The sequence below is a fragment of the Beta vulgaris genome, chromosome 5 (assembly GCF_026745355.1).
Source record: "Beta vulgaris subsp. vulgaris cultivar EL10 chromosome 5, EL10.2, whole genome shotgun sequence".
Lineage (NCBI taxonomy): Eukaryota > Viridiplantae > Streptophyta > Magnoliopsida > Caryophyllales > Amaranthaceae > Beta > Beta vulgaris.
In genome coordinates, this window is record NC_079206.1 from 18026421 (window position 1) to 18046242 (window position 19822).

A 19822-nucleotide genomic window follows, 5' to 3' on the forward strand; every position below is an offset into this window, starting at 1 on the left:
AGCAATGACAAGATCCAACTTTGCCTTATGAAGCTCATCCTTAAGTTTTGAGACTAGTTCTGGATCTGGGTCAGACGTGGTCACAATGTTCTTGCCTTTTCTTTGTTCATATAATTCGGATTGAAGATCACATATCTTACCCTCGTATTCCAAACATAAGTCTTCGACATTAACACTAGGACCACTTGTGCTAGCAAAAGAAGCTTTCAAATCCACATACTCATTGAACAATTCTTCCACATCATCAATTAGATAGTTATGAGCCACAATTAAATCTGAATGTTCTAAAGTAGAGCTTTTCTGTTTGAGTAATTCGAAATTTATACCTTCAACTTCAGCCTCCTTGAGTTTACTAAATTTTTTCTTTCAGTTCTGTACAAATAAGTTCAAGTTCAGCAGAACGGCTTTCACTTAGGTCTAAGTTTCGAGTTACTTCTCTCAACTTCTTTTTGTTAGCTTTATAAGTAGCATTTCATTTAACATTTTGTTTAATAGCAGAATCAATAGAACCTAGTAACTCATCTCTATCATAATATCTCATTTGTTCTTGCATATTAGAGATAGTTACCTGTTCTCGTCGGAAGAGCTGCTTCCTGCCATGAGCACATGTGTCCTTTCTTTCCTAAACTGGTCTGCTTCTGGTCTATGTCTCCAATCAGAGCGTCACACACATTAGGGCTTCATCTTCCTCGCTTTCACCACCTGAATCAGAATCACCCCAGGCGGCTAGCATAGCCCTCTTAGTCATTTTCTTCTCTCTCTGTCCTCCTTTATCATTCTTCCATGCTGGACAATCCTTGATCATGTGTCCAGTTTCTCCACATTTGAAGCAACCAGTGCTGGAACTGGTCTTCTTCAAGTTGCCCTTGTTCTTCCAAGACTTCCCCTTGAACTGCGCTATGAGACTCCTCTCAAACCTCTTAGCCATGAGACCAATATCATCAAGATCTTCATCATTTTCCTCACCCTTCAAAGCTAACCCACGACTTTTGTTGTGCTTTCCTCTTTGATCCACCAACATCTCATGAGTCATTAATGACCAATAAGTTGTTCATGGACAATTCGTTAGATCCTTAGCCTCCTGAATAGCAGTCACCTTGGGCAGCCATTTACCTGTCAAACTTCTCAAGATCTTTCTCACCAAATCTTCATTAGTAAAGTCTTTTCCAAGAGATTTAAGTTCATTGATAATTGTCATGAAACGAGTAAACATATCTCTTATATTTTCATCTCGGTTCATATCAAAAGTTTCATATTTAGACATAGCATATCAACTTTAGATCTCCTGACTTCACTAGTGCCTTCATAGGCTAATTCTAAGGTTTCCCATATTTCCTTAGCAGTAGAGATGCTAATATACGACTTACCTCATTATCAGCAATACCTTGTTGAAGTAGTGACATGGCCTTTGCATTCTTCTCAAGTCTTCAGATCTGTAGTAGTGTACTCACTCCCTTCTTCTCTGTTCCATCTGAATTGTTAGCCACCTTCCTTGGTCCATTCCTGATGATCATCCAGCACTCATAGTCTGTGCCAATGATCAGATTTCTCATGCAATTCTTCCACCAAGGATAGTTAGTTCCATTGAACTTTGGTAGCCTTGATCCTCCGGGTCCACTGGTCATTTCTTGAGTAGTCATTATGTCCTCCTTCTCTAGGTGTTACCCTTCAAGAGGGGGGGTGAATTGAGTGTTTGTCCGAATGTTGCAACTTTTTCGATTATTGTAAGAACAGTAAAGAAACAGTTCTCTAGCAGTGGAAATAACAGCAATGAATAAACAACACAAGATTTAACGAGGTTCTACTTCAATAAGTCTACGTCCTCCACTCACTCACTCTTTTATTAATCAACTCAGAATAACAAAAGAATTACACTCAATCACTTATGCACCTATGCACAAGATGATTCCCCAACTTCCACCTATGGAAGTTCGACTCAACCACCAACTATGAAGGTTCAAATGAAATTGATCCCTGATCAACTTCCCCAGCAACCTGAACTCACAGGATGCTCAAATACAACAAGGCTCACGAGCAAAACAGCCTAATATGCTTAGAATGAGAGTAGTTTAAGATCTATGTGGTATTAGGGTTTATGCTAGGTTTGAATACTTGAGAGAGAATACTTTTGCTGAGGGAATACTCCAAAATTATCGTGCAAAAGCTTAATGTTTGTATGTTAGCAAAACACCTTAAATAAGCCTTTGGTAAGTAAATATTACATGATATTATGTGAGTATACTTTCCTTGGAAGTATGAAAATAATTCCAAGGAAAATATACTCAGTATACTATCATATAACACACTTACCATATTTAAGAAATCTTGCTCACATATTAAACCATGCATCTGTGTATTTGAAAATCAATTTTACTCGGAAAGAGAACTTTCCTAAAATACGAATGCATGAAGTAAATCTTAGAGGACTGGTTCCCAGATTGTTCCAATCAACCAAATTTTACTTGTAGTTGTGTATGACAAGTATCCGATGTTTCTTGTCATCCACAACTACCTCATCTCTCTAGTTTCAAACCTTTATAGTGCATTAAAACCTTTATACCACTTACATTGCATCTAATACCTAAAAGCTACAACTTGATCTTGGTCTTCATGTAATTCTTCAAGACTTGGCTTCACTAGCTTCGTCTTTCTATCCATTGAACTCGTACTTTGGCACCTACACATGTAAACAGAAACATGCATGCAATATAATAGTTCAATGTGGTTTGTCATCATTCAAAACTCAAAATAGGGAACATAACAATATCTCTTATTGTTTTCTCTCTCCTATTCTCTTAAAAGTCACGTAATATACTCCATAAACTTGAAGAAGTTTTCTTCCTTTCCAACTAGCATTGGTGGAGTGTTGATCTGGGTTGGTGGACCAAGTAGAGGAATCACTTCTGGGGTTCTTTATCCGGGTTATTCAAGCTTTGTGAAATTCACGCTACAAAGGTTAATTCTAAACTTATTATATGTGATCCTTGATTGTATGTGCATGTGATCCTGTTTTAAGTGCTTATGAATTAGATTCATTAAATTCCGCTTATAGTACTTATAGAATCCTACAGGAGTACAAACACACTCCATAATAATCTTTATGAATTTTTCAGCAAACTATAAAGCATATAAGATATCTTCCATGAATACCCAATCAACGGAATCATACGCTTTCCTAATGTCCATTTTTATTATACACCCAGCACTAGCATATTTCCTACCATAATTTTTCACGATATCTTGACAAGTAAGGATATTATGGGCAATAAGCCTTCCTTGGATAAAAGTTGCTTGATTTTCCATGACTCTGTCAATCATACTAAACATCCTCTCTTCACCATGCTACTGATTATGCCATGTAAAATAATAGCCCATCATTGACTTTAAATCATCTAACCCATATCTAGCCATATATCTCCCAAAAGGATCCATCTCATAATCCTTAACAAAAGAACCTATTCTCTCCTCTATATTTTAAACACAATAAAAAAATCTCCTAGCAAAAGCTATGCCTTATCTATCCTACCTGCCCTCACATATATCTTCTTCCATACCACTTCTCTTTGACTAATAACATAAATGTGTTTGATGCCTTGAATCTCGTCAAACGGAGTTTTCGTAGGCCCGCTCAGTCAGGTCGGGCAGGGTCGCTTGTCTTCATCAGGCTCTTAAGACAAGGTGCCCGATCAGGTCTAACGGGTACTCCCAATCGGGCGTCAATCGAGAATCACGACTTGGCAAACATCGTCCGATCGGGCACGAGACATTAACCGCCCAATCGAGCGACTGTTTTTTTTAGGCGACTTGGTAATTTCCGAATCAAATGATAGTGTTTCGCCACCTAAAACAGGGACAGTAGACGAACCATTAGGACTTGTCATTTCAGCCCAAATGGATGGACTAAACACAGGCTGCAAGCGAAAATGAGAGTCAAACACATGACATATTTATCAATGGTACACACAATTTAAAGGACCAATATTAAAATATAAAAGGGGGTGTTTGGTTGGTTGAATGGAAAGGGAAAGGGTTTGAGAAAGGGTTACAAGGAGAATGGAAAGGTTTACCCTTTGATTTTCAAAGTTGTTTGTTTAGATGTTATCAAAGAAAACCCTAGTATTCCCACCACCACAACTTTTCCCCTAAAACTACCACCACCCAAATACTTATGAACTAAATATAATCTAATTAACAATGGGTAATAATTGGGCTTGCATTTGTAGTACTTGAAATCAAATTATAATGGGAAATAAGAGGTGTGTATACCTCTGCTCACTTGGAGCAGGGACGTAACAATGAAAGGAAAGAGTTCTCGACGAGCTCCGGCGAGAGGTGCTGTAACGCCCCGACCTCTAATCAAGTGTAGTTAAGTTAAATAATCGATTATTAGCAACGAAACCTAGACGGTCGGCGCGTCACCGCCGTACTTTCCATATGGAAAATACAAGGCAACATAAACTAATAAACTTAAACATTTTATAACATGAAACATAATATGGATTGAACATTACTCTTGATTAATGGAAACTTAGTTACTAATCCGAGTTTTGACATAAACTTAAATTAAAACCATGAGAGTGTATATAATCTAAATATTATAATAATCCTCACTACTATGCCATACCGTTATCACCGTCAGTACCGTAAACATAAAAAAAGATGTTGTGAGCCGAAGCTCAGTAATATACTACTCTAACATCGTATATTCATTTCACATCATTTTATTTAAAAACAGGGAGAAGAGAATAAGTAAAACTATTTCACAAACATATCATAACATGTTACATTATCTTCTTTATCATGTTCATCATCATATATCTTTTACTTTGGTAACATGGCTCGTACAACAGAAGGGACATCTCCCGAGAACATAGTAACATCGTAAACAGAAGGTAGCCACCCGAAGAAAAAAGCCCTCACTAAAAGGAAGGTGGCGTTAATGCCCAAAAATGTGCGGTGCCACCCGAGGACAATAGCCCTCACTAAATAGAAGGTGGTTAACCGGCCAAAAGGTACGTGCACGACCCAGGATAACGGGATACTTGCCAAGAACCGTGTTTCACTTGAATTTATCATCTTTCATTTATTTTAAGCATATCATCATCATCATGAATAATTATATTCTTTCATTTCGTCCATAACATCATCATCGTCATCATTTCATCATATCATCATAACCATCATAAAACATTTATATTCCCGCAATTCATATATAAAACATAATTGTTATTTCACTATTTTGATAATGGCATATAATTAAAGTTTACATGTTTTTGGTTTATTAATTCGGTTTTTAGTTTTATGTTAGAAGTAATTTGTATATGGCTTTGATTTATTTCTCCAGTTTTTTTTGTTCTGTTTAATTTATTATTCTAGTTTTAATTAGTTTAATTATCTTCATATTTCACAAATAACATGTTAAATAACTTATGAAGAATTGATTAGGTGTTTAATCAAGATTAAGTTGTTTATAACTTATTTGTGGTATCCGATTAATATTATGGGCGTAACAAATGAAATATTAAGATTCCATAATATTGTTTTTAGTTAGTGTGTGTGCAACATCTTTTGTTACCTACAATCTAGGAGCCGCAAAACACTAACCTAAGGAGGCGCTTACAAAAAGAACGTTGAGGTAGTTCCTATAATTTAGGAACCGCAACAACCTAACTATTTGTGAGGCGTGTGAACGTGGAGAAGTGGCTGAGATCGTGAAAGCCAAACTGAACAAACTGCCAACGGTAAAAAAATGCAACAGACAGATTACAGAGAAGTAGCTGAGCTACGTGTGATCATGGAGAAGATCATGGAGAAGCTTTTGGAGAAAATCGTGGAGAAGTGCTTGGGAAAATAGGTCTCTACAAATAGACATTTGTAACGGATCTTTTAGATATACTTTCAGAATTTTATGTAATATTCTTAGAGAAAGTACATTCGGTTTTCTTCTTCTTAGAAATTAATGTATTATAGATTGGGTTGAGTGAATCTAAGTCTGTAACCATTTTGAGAGAAAAAGAGAAAGAGAAAGAGAAAGAGAAGAGAGAAAGAGAGAAAGAGAAAAGACTTTGAGTAAAGTCAAGAGAGAAGTCAACTGTTCAGGGGGAACAGGCTGACAGGAAACCAATTCCTATTCAGATTATAAACACTTGAGTTTAGTCCGAAGGTATTATCTTAGGCCAAACTAAAATAACTAACTAAAGAATTTAAACTTGGAGTTGGATTATTAAATTTAAGAAAATCAGAATTTGCTTAATAAAAAGGAGGAATGTCGTTACCTCTGCTTGTTAGAGCAGGGACGACGGTGCTGCGGCTGGGGGACGGCTCTGGCGACGGTGGCGAGCAGAGGCGAACGACGGCGAAGAGACCGGAGAACGGGATGACGAGCTATGTGTCGCGTGGCTGTGCGCGGTGTTGCTGGCGCGACGAAGAAGAGGAGCGCGAAAGAGAAGAGTGCGAGGAGGAGAGAGAGAGCGAGGCTGCTGGTGGTCGGCGGTGCTCTGGCGAACGACAACCGAGGCAGGGTGGCGCGCGACTAAGCGCGGTGCAAATGTCGCGCGACCCCGCGGCAGCCGGTGGTGGTGTTTGAAGCCCGAAACAGAGGGGGGAGAGAGAACATAGGAGTTTTCTTTTTGGGTTTCTTTGGTTCATGTTTCCCGGCAAGTTGTTGACGGAAAATTCTGATTAGTTCGTATGTGGTGGTGAAGTGAAGGGTGAGAGGGTGAGAGTTGTTGTTGATGGTGTTCTTAGTGAGAGATTTTCATGGCTATTTATAGTGAGATCAAGAACACAAAATCAGTAGTTGGAAGGGAGAAGATTGAAGTAACTATTCTGAATTTTTGACTTGAAGAAGTTAAGAAGAGGTATTGGTGACATAACTTTTGGCAGAGGAAGAAAGAGGGTGTGATGGCATGCTTGTCAAGTGGCCATAGAAGGGTGAAGAAGAAGGTAACATTAATGGAGTATTGACCATGGAACTTTTACTCATTTTTCTTTTTTATTTTGTAACCAAAATCAGAAAATTACATTACTTCTCAACTTACTTCACGTGGTGAATTAACAACAAAAGCTAACCTTTTTTGTTAACTCATGAAATCATAAAATATAAATTGTCGACACTTAGTTATTAACGCAATTTAAGTTGGTAAATTTCATATTGAAATTCTATAATCGTTTTATTTTACTTTGCTTAATTAGCGAAATGATAAAATAAAATATATTTTAACTACTTATTAAAATTAATTATTTAACTTAAACACATTTAAGATTTTAGGATATTACAAGTGTTGGCGGCGGCAGCAACAGACCCGCGTCGACCGTCGATCTTCAGAGCTCTGCGGTAGCTAGAAGGCAGGAACAGCAGCAAGCGGACAAAATAGAGGAGAGTGCGAGCGAGAGTGGTGTTGTTGGCGCCACGTGCGGTGAAGGACTGATGTGGTGTTCGTCAGTCATAGGGTGGTGGTGCGCATAGTAGTGGTGGTGTGGTGGTGATGTGAGAGGAGAAGAAATTTTGTGATATTTTTGTTGAACTTGTGATTTGTGAGCCCTAGTGCACTGACTCTTTAGAGATGAATTTATCATACAAAAGGGAGGTGGCAGAAGGGTGAGTGGTGGCTTCCACCTAGAGTAGGGAACAAGGGAGAGTAGAGGGAAGAATAGGGGGGTGGTCGGTTAACCGTGGGTTTGCTTGGAGGAATTTCCTACTTTTTTCCCTTTTTTTATTTAATTTCCCTTGTTGATGCTCTGACATGTTTTTGTTGCATAAAGTTGTTAGACACATTCCTTAATGGCTTTTATTAGTTTTAATAATCTTACTTAATAATTTAGTTCATCTAAAAGCTCAAAATTATTCGTAGTTAAACTTACTTAACTAAAACAATTATTAAACAATCAATTAACTTTCCTAATTATTTTATTAAACATGTTTAATGTTTTGGGATATTACATCCTCACCCCCTTGAAAAAAGTTTCGTTCTCCAAAATTCATAAACGTAATTAGGTGCAGAACGTCATGCATTTCATTCATAATATTTCAGAATCACATATTCACATATACATATCATTACATAAACACATAATAACTTTGCAGAATTGTAATAAGGTCATTCAAGCAAATAGGTGAGGGTATTTGGATTTCATTTGATCCTCAACTTCCCATGTTGCTTTGGATGACAAATGTTTAGCCCATAAAATCTTAACCATAGGAATTACTTTGTTCCTAAGTTGCTTTTCCCTACTATCAACCACATTAACGAACAACATACAATTCAGGATATCCAACGTCTGGCAACCACGTTCTAATGGTGAAAGATATTGAAGGTTAGTCGGCAGGAGGTTATAGAAGCTCACAATCTCGTGAAGGCCTGTCGAAATTCCAGTTTCTCATTTACTTACCATTAAGTTATTTTTTGTTATGTTTGGATTATTTTTATTGTACATTTTCCACGTTGTCAAAAATAACTCATACTTGATCACAACAGATTTGCACATATGAACAACAAAAATAGTCCCACATCGATTATATAAGCAAGAATGTGTTGTGAAGAAACTATAAAAGGTTAGTGCTAAATATGGAATAAGCTACCCTTCTCAGCCTTTGGCTAAGATCAAGTGTAGTATCTGAAACGTTAGCCAATGCCCCACAATGATATCAAATTTAAGGGGAAAGTTCCACCAGTCTTCAATAGCTAGCTGCTGGGAACTTCGTGCATAGCCGTCTACGTTGCACTACAGAACCTAGTATATTGAAGCTCCATTACATATATTTTCAAGCCTACATATAGAACAATAATTGAATTTTAGTAATTTTGTTGGGTTTACTTGTCCAAATGGCTTGGTAAAATTGGATCGAACATATTTTATTTTATTTAGTTTAATTGAATTCTAGTTGAATTGGGGTCAATTATAAGCTTATTGGGTTCGATGGGATAGTTACTGGGTCTAGTTGGATTTTGGTTAATATCTGGTGGGGTTACGGTCAGGTTTGGGTTTGAATGTAGGTTTATATGGTCAGGTCAGAATATGATCTTGCCGGGTGACCGTCAGATTTGGATAATCCGTAATCCCAAGTCATGTTTCGATCAGATTTAGGGACTGACCCTTACAAGTCAAGTCAGGTTCAAATCAGGTCAGTATTAGGTTGACGAAGCGGTCAAATATGTTTCTCACACCACAAATAAGAAGTGAAACCTCTTAAAAAGATAAAGTAAGAACTAGTTAACGCTAGCCATTGTCTTTTTTTATCTTTAGTTTTATTTAAAAAAAAAAATTGTTGTTCAGTTTAACTTTGATCATTTTTTTGTCCTCTTTTTTATTTTTTGGTGTCCATTTTCCCCTATTCCAATATATAATAGAGATAATAGAAGAAGTGTTCTAACATTTTCTAGAGAAACTAGAATATTAGTATATTCATATTAAAGTTTGCTAATGCTTTCTTGTTTTTACATTCATATTAAAGTTTGCTAATACTTTCTTGTTTCTACAGTGACAACTTTTCAACATATACCCCAAGAACTATTGAGGTGTCACTATTGTTGCTAGGGGTGGTATTGGTCCAGGACCGGGCCGAAATCCACTGGATATGAATCTTGAAAAATTTTAGACCGGGATCGAATCGGATAAATTCCGGTTCGGTTTTGGAGTTGTTGAACGTAATTTATATTTTTCAAAAAGAACTTTTTTATTTGATTTAAACATATTTATAAATAATATAAATTAAATTTTATTAATTTTAATAATAATATTCCTAAAGGTAATAAATTGTAGGTTTTTAACTTTAACTTTCCACCTTTTAAACTTTTTTTTTAACTAAAACATCGGAAATTTCCGTCACCGGTCCGAACCGGAATTTTCCATCACCGGTCCGGTCCAAATTCATGTCACTTCCGTTCCAGATTTCGGTCTGATCTTTACTTTGCACAATCCTAATTGTTGTTGTATCTTTGTTGTTGCTCTATTGATACTTTTATGCTATTCTATAGGTTGACGATCTCCTATGAACTACATTTCTGCTGTTTTATTTTTGTCATTGGTGTTGATTGGTCTGCTCACACTAATCTGCACTTCGTTTTGCTATTTTAGACCAATCTTAACTTGGTTTGACTTTGGTAGTTTTTTGCTGTTTGGTGATTTTTGTAGTTTCCGACTTGCAGATTTTTGCAAGGCCTAGAGCCTTTTGTATGGTGGAGATTGTACAACTGTTCAATTTTAGTTAAGAATTTTTTAACCGGAATAATACAAATTTTTGCCCGTTCTTTCACAATAATACAAACTTTTTATTATTTTTTAATAATATAAACTTTTGACCAAAATTTCTCCAGTAGGTCACGATCGATTAGTCACTTGTTCGTGTAGGTAAACTAGTGATGTGACTTTTTTTTCGTTATTTCCCCTTCTTCTTCTTTGTTTGCTCTGATTCTTCTTCCTCCATTTTTTTTCCTTTCATTAGTCTCTCTCTTTTCCGCCATTAAAGCTTCTCTCTTTTCTTGCGCAATCAGTCGACCAGCACCTCCTCTCCTGTTCCTCTTCCTTTCCTCCACATCCGCCACAAACTAACACCGAATTTCAAAACCTCCACAACCCAGATTTGTTCGAGTTTGGTGCTCGCGGTGGTGATTGTTTCGAATTTGCTGATGGTGCTCTAGTGGTTTCGATTTCGCAAAAGTCATTTTCTATCTACTTATTTTTCCCCCTTTTTTCTCCGGCGATCACCTGTGGATTTGTTGTTATTTGATTTGTTAACGATTTGCATAGTATAGTTGCTTAGGTTTCCGATTTTCTAGAATTTTTTGCATGTTCTTTTACGAATTTTTGTTTATTTTTGGATATTAAAGTGAATTTTTGTCTCTTTAATTGATTGTTGCATTGAACAAATGTGTAGAAATTTTTTTTTGATTGAAGTTTGTTGTTAATATTATTTTTTGATCTTGCATCAAATTTCGATTGATAGTTTACTGAAATATATGATATGAGATGGAGATTAATTGTCGCAATTTTTTTTGGTTATTTTGATGGTGGTGTGGGGATTCTGCCCAGCTATGGTAGTGTGGAAGGAGGAGGTTTTGAGGCTGCTGAATGGTGGTTTCGTGGTAGGGCGGGCGTGGTTCTGTGGGGGAGGAGGAGGAGGAGGGTGGTTCCGTGGGGAAGAGTGGGGTGAGCGTGGGGCTGGGTCGAGGTAGGGCAGGGGATTCAGTTGGTTGGGGGAAGGGGAAGGAGAAAGAAAGGATTTCTATTTTGTTAAATTTTTTTACCTGTTTTAAAGGTCAGAGGTCAACTTGTCCTCCAGAGGGGAATTTTGGTGTGAAGTTTGTATTATTTAAAAATAATCAAAAGTTTGTATAGTTGTGAGAGAACAGACAAATATTTGTATTATTCTAGTTAAAAAATCATTTAGTTAACAATGTTATTTGGGGTTAATAAATGTTTGATTTCCATAAAAAATTGTTGATTTATTTTTTCAATTTTGCCATGGTTTTTTTTTTGAAGGGATTTTACCATGGTTACTTCGTATAGATGATCGTGCTTGAAAACATGTGAATAATACGCTAGATTACTTTCGATGCACTAGATACCTTTTACGACAGTCTCTAATTGCATTTCGATATCATTATTTAAAAAATAAGACATTGCTTTTAATTATATTTTGAGGTAAAATTTATGATTGTCCCTAAATATATGCAATTTTTTAACATAACTTTTTATACTGCCTCTAATTATATCTTGAGGCGAAATCAGATGATTTCCCTAAATATGTATGGTTTTTAGAAATACTTTTCACTTTGGCTCAAAATATTTCAAGACAAAGTTATATGGTTGTCCTTGAATATATTAGAAGCAAAATTTCATATTGCCTCTAATATTTTGAGACAAGAATATATGGTTGCATCTAATTATATTTTGAGACAAGAATATATGATTGCCTTTAAACGTAAAGTCTTTTAGAGGCAACATGTTACATTGGCTCAAAAAGGAACTTTTAGAGGCAACCATAATTAGCAACGAAAGTATTAGAGGCCACCAGTCATTTACTTTAAAAACCAACGGAAGGCTACAGTTTGAGTTTTAAAGGCAAATCTATCTTGCCTCTATAAGCGTTTTTTCTTGTAGTCAATATACTGTATAACACACCTAACAAGACTCGACAAAGAATTTTTTATCTAATAGAGAGTATCACTTTAAATATTTTTGATTTCTTTTATATGTTTGAATAATTTTGAGAAGATGGGAAAAATTATTCCCAGTATTTCTATAATCTATTAGAAGTTATATGTTTGTTTGAGAATCATCAAAGCTGTTATCATATAAGGTAAGTATGGAATAATAGTGGATGCTAGATGGTTTAATTGTTATTGAGTAAAGGAACTTTTTTCTAGTTTATGTAGCATCTTGTCTAATTACTGCTAGTATTTCTCATTACCTAAACAGAAAGCAAGAAAAAACAAAATCAGGTTCAATGTTTAGTAGTTCGTAGGTATAACATAATTTGGAGACTTTTGTGCTGGTTGATTTTTTACGACATTGGTTGTATGCTTGTAGCTCATCGTTAATGCCTTGCTGAAGTAAACCACTTAGCAATGCAAGTCATATTTTTGAAGTAACCGTTGACCAGCCGTATATAGGTGTTGATATGGAGTTGTCCTATGTTCTAGAAGACATACAACCACCTATGTCTAATTAAATCGGGATGAAATCTCACTTTATTTTGCAAGTAATCCGATCTTTTTACTAGGATCTTTATATATATTTTCGTATAGATAATAAAATTGCAAATTTCCATCTTACCTCAGACGTTTGTAAAATTTCCTAAAATGTATTTGTAACTTTATACTTTGGTTGTAACTTGTTTCAAATGAAATCAAATCATTTACGACTTATGACAAAAAAAAGAAAACTTTATACTTGAACTACATCATACTTGAAATTCGCCCATCTCTTGAAAAGTTATTGTCAAGTAGCTCTTCTTCAATTCTCGTCAGGACGTCAGCCACCAAGGCATCTTAATTATATTTGGGTAAGTCATATATAAACTTTAGAGTAAATTCTTAATTCAACTTGGATTTCGTTAGAAAGTAGTGTGTAATGGCAACCATTCTTCACTATTAGTTGTTATAAGAAATTTCAGACTAGCTACTGCTTTTTTGTTGGGGAGTATTTGGCGTTTTGCATTTGTATTTATTTTTCTGTTGTTCCGTAGATATTTATGGATTTATTCTCTCTTACCAAATCAAATCTTATTTCGTCATTCTACAGTGAAAATTGTAAATTTAGTAATTTCGACGAGGGCACATGAAATAGAGCTGGTTCATGCATGATGCATATAAGTTTATTAAAGTTTGACCTTGGAATCTTGGATGGTCTAATTACCGTAAAAATACATGGTTGCGTTACGGCAGAGTCTTTTTTTTTTTTTTTTACGGGACGTTACGGCAGAGTCTTGATTGTTAGTCAATAATAGGAAAAATTGTGAATAACTACATGTCAAATACCCTTGTTTCAAAATAACCACCCTAATTTCATTTGCATTTAAATAACCACCTCTACTCAGTTTCACGTTTTAAAATACCCACCTCTTAACAGAAAATGGTGACTCCGTTAACAGTGGGGTCCAGTTTTTTTTTTACTGACCTAATCTCCCTCCAACAAACCACGCATTTCATACTTTTCTTTCTATTCTCTTTTTCCTCTCTCCTCTTTCTTCTTCAAACTTCAATTATTGTTTCACCTTCCCCTCCCCATTCAATTTTCTGGACAATATTCTTTCTCTCTCTAATCTGCAACTCAGTTTTTTTACAGTGAGAAGAAGGTGTGAGTGACGGTGGTGTTACTGCATTGTGTTGTGAAGTTGGGGCCCAGTGAAGTCAATTATATGCCCTAAACAAGGTAAAAAAACTGAAACTTTAACCTTTATACTATACTAAGATATGTATAAATTCTTCAATTAAGTAATTAAAAGCTTGGTTAAGCAAATGCTTTTTCGTTTTTGAATGATTTTTAATTACTGTTGATTGCCTTATGAAATTGGTAGAATCCTAATTTCAGTTTTGTCCTTGCGAGAATGTCAAAATATCAAATTAGGCTTCAAAATGCATTGGTGGGGATTTTGCTCAGAAGATTATTAAAGGGGGGAAGGTGGTTCAGTATGAGGGGGGGGGTTTCAGTTACCTTAGTTGTCAATTAGAAAAAGAATAATTAATTTGAGGTATTTATGGGGAATGATAGAGAATGTATATGCTGCTAGTAGTATGAGTTTGCCAAGAAAAAGCCCTAATTTCCCCTAGATATATACATTAAAACCCTAGAAATTGTAAAGAACATACCTGAATTTTGAGCTTCAAGGGGAATCACAGTGGAATTGAAGTAAATCTTTGCCAAATTTGTTTAGATTAGATTTGTCGATGCTAGAGATATATATATAGGTCAAAGTCGAGGAAATTGACGGGATATTTAATAAAAAGCGTGTCAACAAGCCTAAGAGGTAACAGAGTCACCTTTTTCTGTTAAGAGGTGGGTATTTAAAAACGTTAAGGGAAGTAGAGGTGGTTATTTAAATGCAAATGAAATGGGGGTGGTTATTTTAAAATAAGGGTATCTGGCAGGTGGTTATTCACAATTTTTCCTTAATAATATTCTAATTATTTTTATTAGGAGTGGATGTAATGTAAATTTGTGTTTTTCACCCCCAATTCAAGGTGAACAGGGAATAGTTTAAATCTAATTTGTTCTTAATATGTTCTGAAGAGGAGAAATTGGGATATGTTTGCCTTTGGTTGGGTACCTGTGACATTATGGGGATTATTCTATGGTTTATTCACCAAATACTCTTAATAAATTTTTAATTCACTAGATACTCCAAATTTTTTTCAAATTTATCATATATCCCTAACTTTTAAAAAAAGATACAAACTACCCTTAATGACTAACGACGGTTCACTCTATTAGTCATCAACGTTAATTAAGCCTAAAAACTCTAATTAACCGTAAAAAATCCTAATTAACCCAAAAAATCCTAACTCAACCCAATTAACCCTAAGTCAACCAAACACTCTCTCTCCCTAACCCACCCCCAACCCCATCAACCCCCCTAGCCCCCTAGCCCACCCCCACTAGCCCACCCCCACTAGCCCACCCCCACCAGCCAAGCCACTACCCTCCCCCCCGATCTCCCTCGCCTTTCCCTCCCCACCAACTCCACGGCCCCAACTCTCTCTACACCACCCCATGCCGTAGCCCTCCCCCATCCACCCCCTTCAAATCATGCAGAAACATCTCCGACCTCGTTTATGCCCCTACCTCTAACATCGATTCTCTCTCCTCCTCTAAACTCTTCCGTCATGATTTCACCCGATGAGTTCTTCTCTTCTTGCGCGGTGGGTTAATTCTGCGGAATTTGAAGGGGGTGGTTGGGGAGGGTTGGGTGGTCGAGAGAGAGTGTTAGGGTTGCGAGTGTGGGGGTGGGAGGAGGAGGAGGTGCAGCGGTGGGGGAGATCGAGGAAGAGGGTGAGCTGCGGGGGAAGGGGAGTGGGGCTGGGGGCTGGGGGTTTACTTAAGATTAATTGGATTGATTTAGGGTTAATTGGGTTGACTTAGTTAATTGGGTTGACTTAGTTAATTGGGTTGACTTAGGATTTTTAAGGTAACTAGGATTTTTAGTGTTAATTACGGTTTTTTAAGGTTAATTAGGATTTCTTAGGGTTAATCACTAACGGGGTTAACCGTTGTTAGTCATTAAGGGCATTTTGTGTTATTTTTTTTTAAAAGTAAGGGGCATATGGTGAATTTGGAAAAAAGTTGGGGTATCTGGTGAATAGAAAATTTGTCAGGGGTGTTTGGTGAAAAAAAAATCGAAAATTCTATAGTACGATTGTTAGATTAGCATTAATATATAGGTAAGAATGTTGGATATTTGGGAAAGATCATATTAGAGATATGGGGTAACATATATGCACAAATTGACTGATGTATGTGAACACTCTGAGATAAAATTCGAAATAAAGATATATGGAAGAATGTTGGGAAATGCATGTATTGAAGATAATATAAGAGAAATATTTGACGGTTGTTTGGAGATATAAGAATTTGACAAGATGATGCACCGATAAAAGTTGTAAGGGAATTCCTTGCACGCCAGAGTGTGTCATATATGCTGGTATATGAAATTCTATTTTTGCTCATTCTCTTATTTGGAACTCTTTTTATTATGCGAATTTTGCATATTTGGAGCATTCAAAAATAGCTAGGATTTACCATGCTCATTGGACAATTGTATGTAGTGGTGTCAGAATCAGATCTGATCGTTGGATCAACCTGATACTGACTTGACTTGAACCTGGTTCGACCTGTGAGGGTCAGTCCACATATCTGATCGAAACCTGACTTGGTATTACCCACACACCAAGATCATATTCTGACCTGACAATACAAACCTGCACTCCCACCAGATATTAACCAACACCCAACTAGACCAGTAAATATCTGATTCAACCCGATTTGTTTATAATACCTAAATTCAACTAGAATTTAATTGAACCAAATAAAATAAAATTATATATATATATATATATATATATTATATATATATATATATAATATATATATATATATATATATATATATATATGTCCAATTTGATCCAATTTTAACAACCTATTTGGACAAATAAACCCAACAAAATTGCTAAAATTCAATTATTTTTCTGTATCCAGGCTTGAAAATATATTTAATGGAGATTGAATATACTAGGTTCCATAGTGCAACGCACAGGCTACGCTCGAAGTTCCCAGCAGTAAGCTATTGTGGACTAGTGGAACTTTCCCCTTAAAAAGTAAATTTAATATCATTGTGGGACATTAGCTCATGTTTCAGATACTACACTTGATCTTAGCCAAAGATTGAGAAGGGTAGCTTATTCTATATTCAGCACTAGCCTCTTATAGTTTCTTCACAACACATTCTTGCTTATATCATCGATGTGGGACTATTTTTGTTGTTCCTTTGTGCATTTCTGTTGTGCTCAAGTATGAGTTTTTTTTTTGACAGCATGGAAAATGTACAATAAAGACAAACCAAACAGAATAAAAAATAACTTAATGGTAAGTAAAGGAGAAACTGGAATTTCAACAGGCCTTCGCGAGATTGTGAGCTTCTATAACCTCCTGACGACTAACCTTTAATATCTCGCATCATTGGAACGTGGTTGCCAGACGTTGGATATCCTGAATTGTATGTTGGAAGTTGATGTCGTTGAGCGTGGGAGACCCAACCAGACGAACTAACATCTTACAGTCATTGTAGACCAAAAAACTTATGGCGAAAAAATGCTTGGACCCAACAAAGTGCAAGTAGACTAAGCCGCGGCTTCAACTTGAAGAGTTGAGGAAGCCTGCAAGATATGAGCCTGAGAAGAGGGAGGCTGCGAATTAGAAGGTTAAGCAATCCAAGCTACTATTGTCTTGTGATTTCTTTTATCTCAAGCACCATCAATTCTAAGAATAACATATGGATTATTATGGGGAGAAGTGCCAAACTTAGCAGAAATAAAGCCCAGCGGCGGGCCCTTGTTGATGAAGTGAGTTGGAGAAATATGATCATCCTTCACAAAAACCTAATGGTGCACCTGATCCTCAATGTGATGCTTAATAGATTCAATCCAGGCAAGAGAGTGTCTGAAAACTTGTTAGTTCCTAGTCATCCAAATAGCCCAGAGTACACCAATAAATTTTGGTAAAGCTGACCCATTATGACCCTTCTTCTGATTATAACCAAAAAATTGACGCACTGACCATGTCACAAATAAATGCGGTTGCAAAGTAGGATGATCTAAATCCCTTATTTCCCAAGCTTCCAAAGCAAAGGGGAAGTCTCTGAAAAGATGTTGACAATCTTCAACAACTTCCTCTAAACAAATAGGACAATTATCTGAGCTTCCAATACCTTTGCGAAAGAGATTAACAATAGTGGCAAGACTATTATGCCATAGTTTCTAGAGAAATAGTTTCCATTTTGGGCATGATATTCAAATCCCATAAGAAGAGTAGAAACTGAGCCATCGATGGACTTGTCATGATACAAATTTCATTTTGGTTGTTTTTGATAAATCACATGATAACTTGTTTTTGTAAAGAAATTGTCGATTTGGTGAACGATCAATAGAGAGCATCACCAGTAGTCAGTGATATTGGTAATTCAAAGCCGGTGATCATACCTGCACTAAGCGAGATAATAACTTGTGAATTTTCCAGATATCCCATCCTTGATCATGAGGAAGAATGAGATCCGCGACGTTCAAATTAGCAACTTCGCTTAGAGAAATTTCATCTTTCGTAATCGGAGTTTGACCAAGGACTCATTTATCTTGCACAACCATAATCTTTTGCCTATTACCTACTTTTAACACACAACGCGGGCAAAGAGTTTTAGCTACCTAAACTATGCTTCTTGCACCCCAAGACATACTTCGAGCCCGAGGGGTGTTGTGTTGTCGTGAGAAGCTGATCTTATCATAGATCTTAGAAATCAGGAGTTGGGGGTTATGTAGGATATATGCCAAGCATTTTTTTATCAGAAGTGATTCATTCATGACCCCAATGTTGTGAATTCCCAGGCCTTCTGCACCTTTAGGGCAATGAATTATGCTTTGTCTTCGCCAGTTAATATGACATAGGACGGTTGGCAGATAAGTTCGATAAGGAAGCGCGACGAAAACTGAACTGATTTGCGCTAATTGGGCCGACGGAGTCCGATTGCTTATTGTGATACCTTTTCGGAAGTGGAACGGCCCAACGAGTTAAACACACCGCTATGCTGTGACGTATAGGTTTTTTAAGCCATCCGAGTTCGTTTAAGGCCCGAAACAGGCATTTTAATTATTTTCGAATTTTGTTACTTCCTTAATTACGTATTAGGGTTTTGTTTTACGTATTTAAACATTATTAGGTCAATGTTTGGAGGCAGTTTTTGACTTTTAATAATATCACAGAGTTTATACTCTTTTCTGGTGGATTCTGGAGTTTTACAGATTTATCGCTTGTAAATTTGTGTGTTCTTGATTCGAGATTAGCGCTTGCTTTTCTCCATTAATTCCGACTGCGTCAGAATACCTTTACCCTGTTGGTCAGTCCAAAAGAATCGAGCCATCATACTATATATCAATCTTATTTGCAATATAGGATAGTATATGGAAAACAACCAGTTGATTCATCAAGGAAGCAATTAAAATTGAATTGATGATAATAAGCTTTGTTAATTGGTTGAGATTGCGATGTTTCCATTGAGAAATTTGTTTTGACATTTTGTCGAGCAAGGAAGTGAAGTGTTGTATTTAAGAATCTTGGAAATCCACTGAAATGCCTGGATACACCCCCATTGCAGGCTTAGAGTCCATTTGAGGCGATCATTATTATACTGTTGTTGATTTTCCTAAGAGATATTTGGACTAAATTTTATAAAGGACTAATGGAGATTCAGAAGTTCCCCGAAAATAGAACAAAATCTTTCTATCAAATCTTTCAGTGCTTAGTATGCTATATCGGAGGCTCTGAAAAAGAATAAATAGTATCTGCAGGTGGGAAATAGAAGGTCCTTGTAGGAATTTATAAGTACTATAAAGCGGAATTTGATGAATCAAATTCATAAGCACTTAAATCAGGATCACATGCATATATAATCAAGGATCACATACAAGTTTAGAAATAACCTTTGTAGCGTGATTTCCACAAAGCTTGAATGACTCGGATTGAGAATCTCAGATGTGATTCCTCTACTTAGTCCACCAACCCAGATCAACACTCCACCAATGCTAGTTGGAAAGGAAGAAAACTTCTTTCTTGTT

General features: G+C 36.3%; 2 pseudogenes; one reads left to right on the forward strand and one right to left on the reverse strand.

The window, feature by feature from the left end:
* Positions 1 to 8578: 8578 nt before the first annotated feature.
* LOC125498106 (U2 spliceosomal RNA) lies at positions 8579 to 8755 on the forward strand (annotated as a pseudogene).
* A 7961-nt stretch (positions 8756 to 16716) lies between these two features.
* On the reverse strand, positions 16717 to 16895 carry LOC125498095 (U2 spliceosomal RNA; annotated as a pseudogene).
* Positions 16896 to 19822: the final 2927 nt, after the last annotated feature.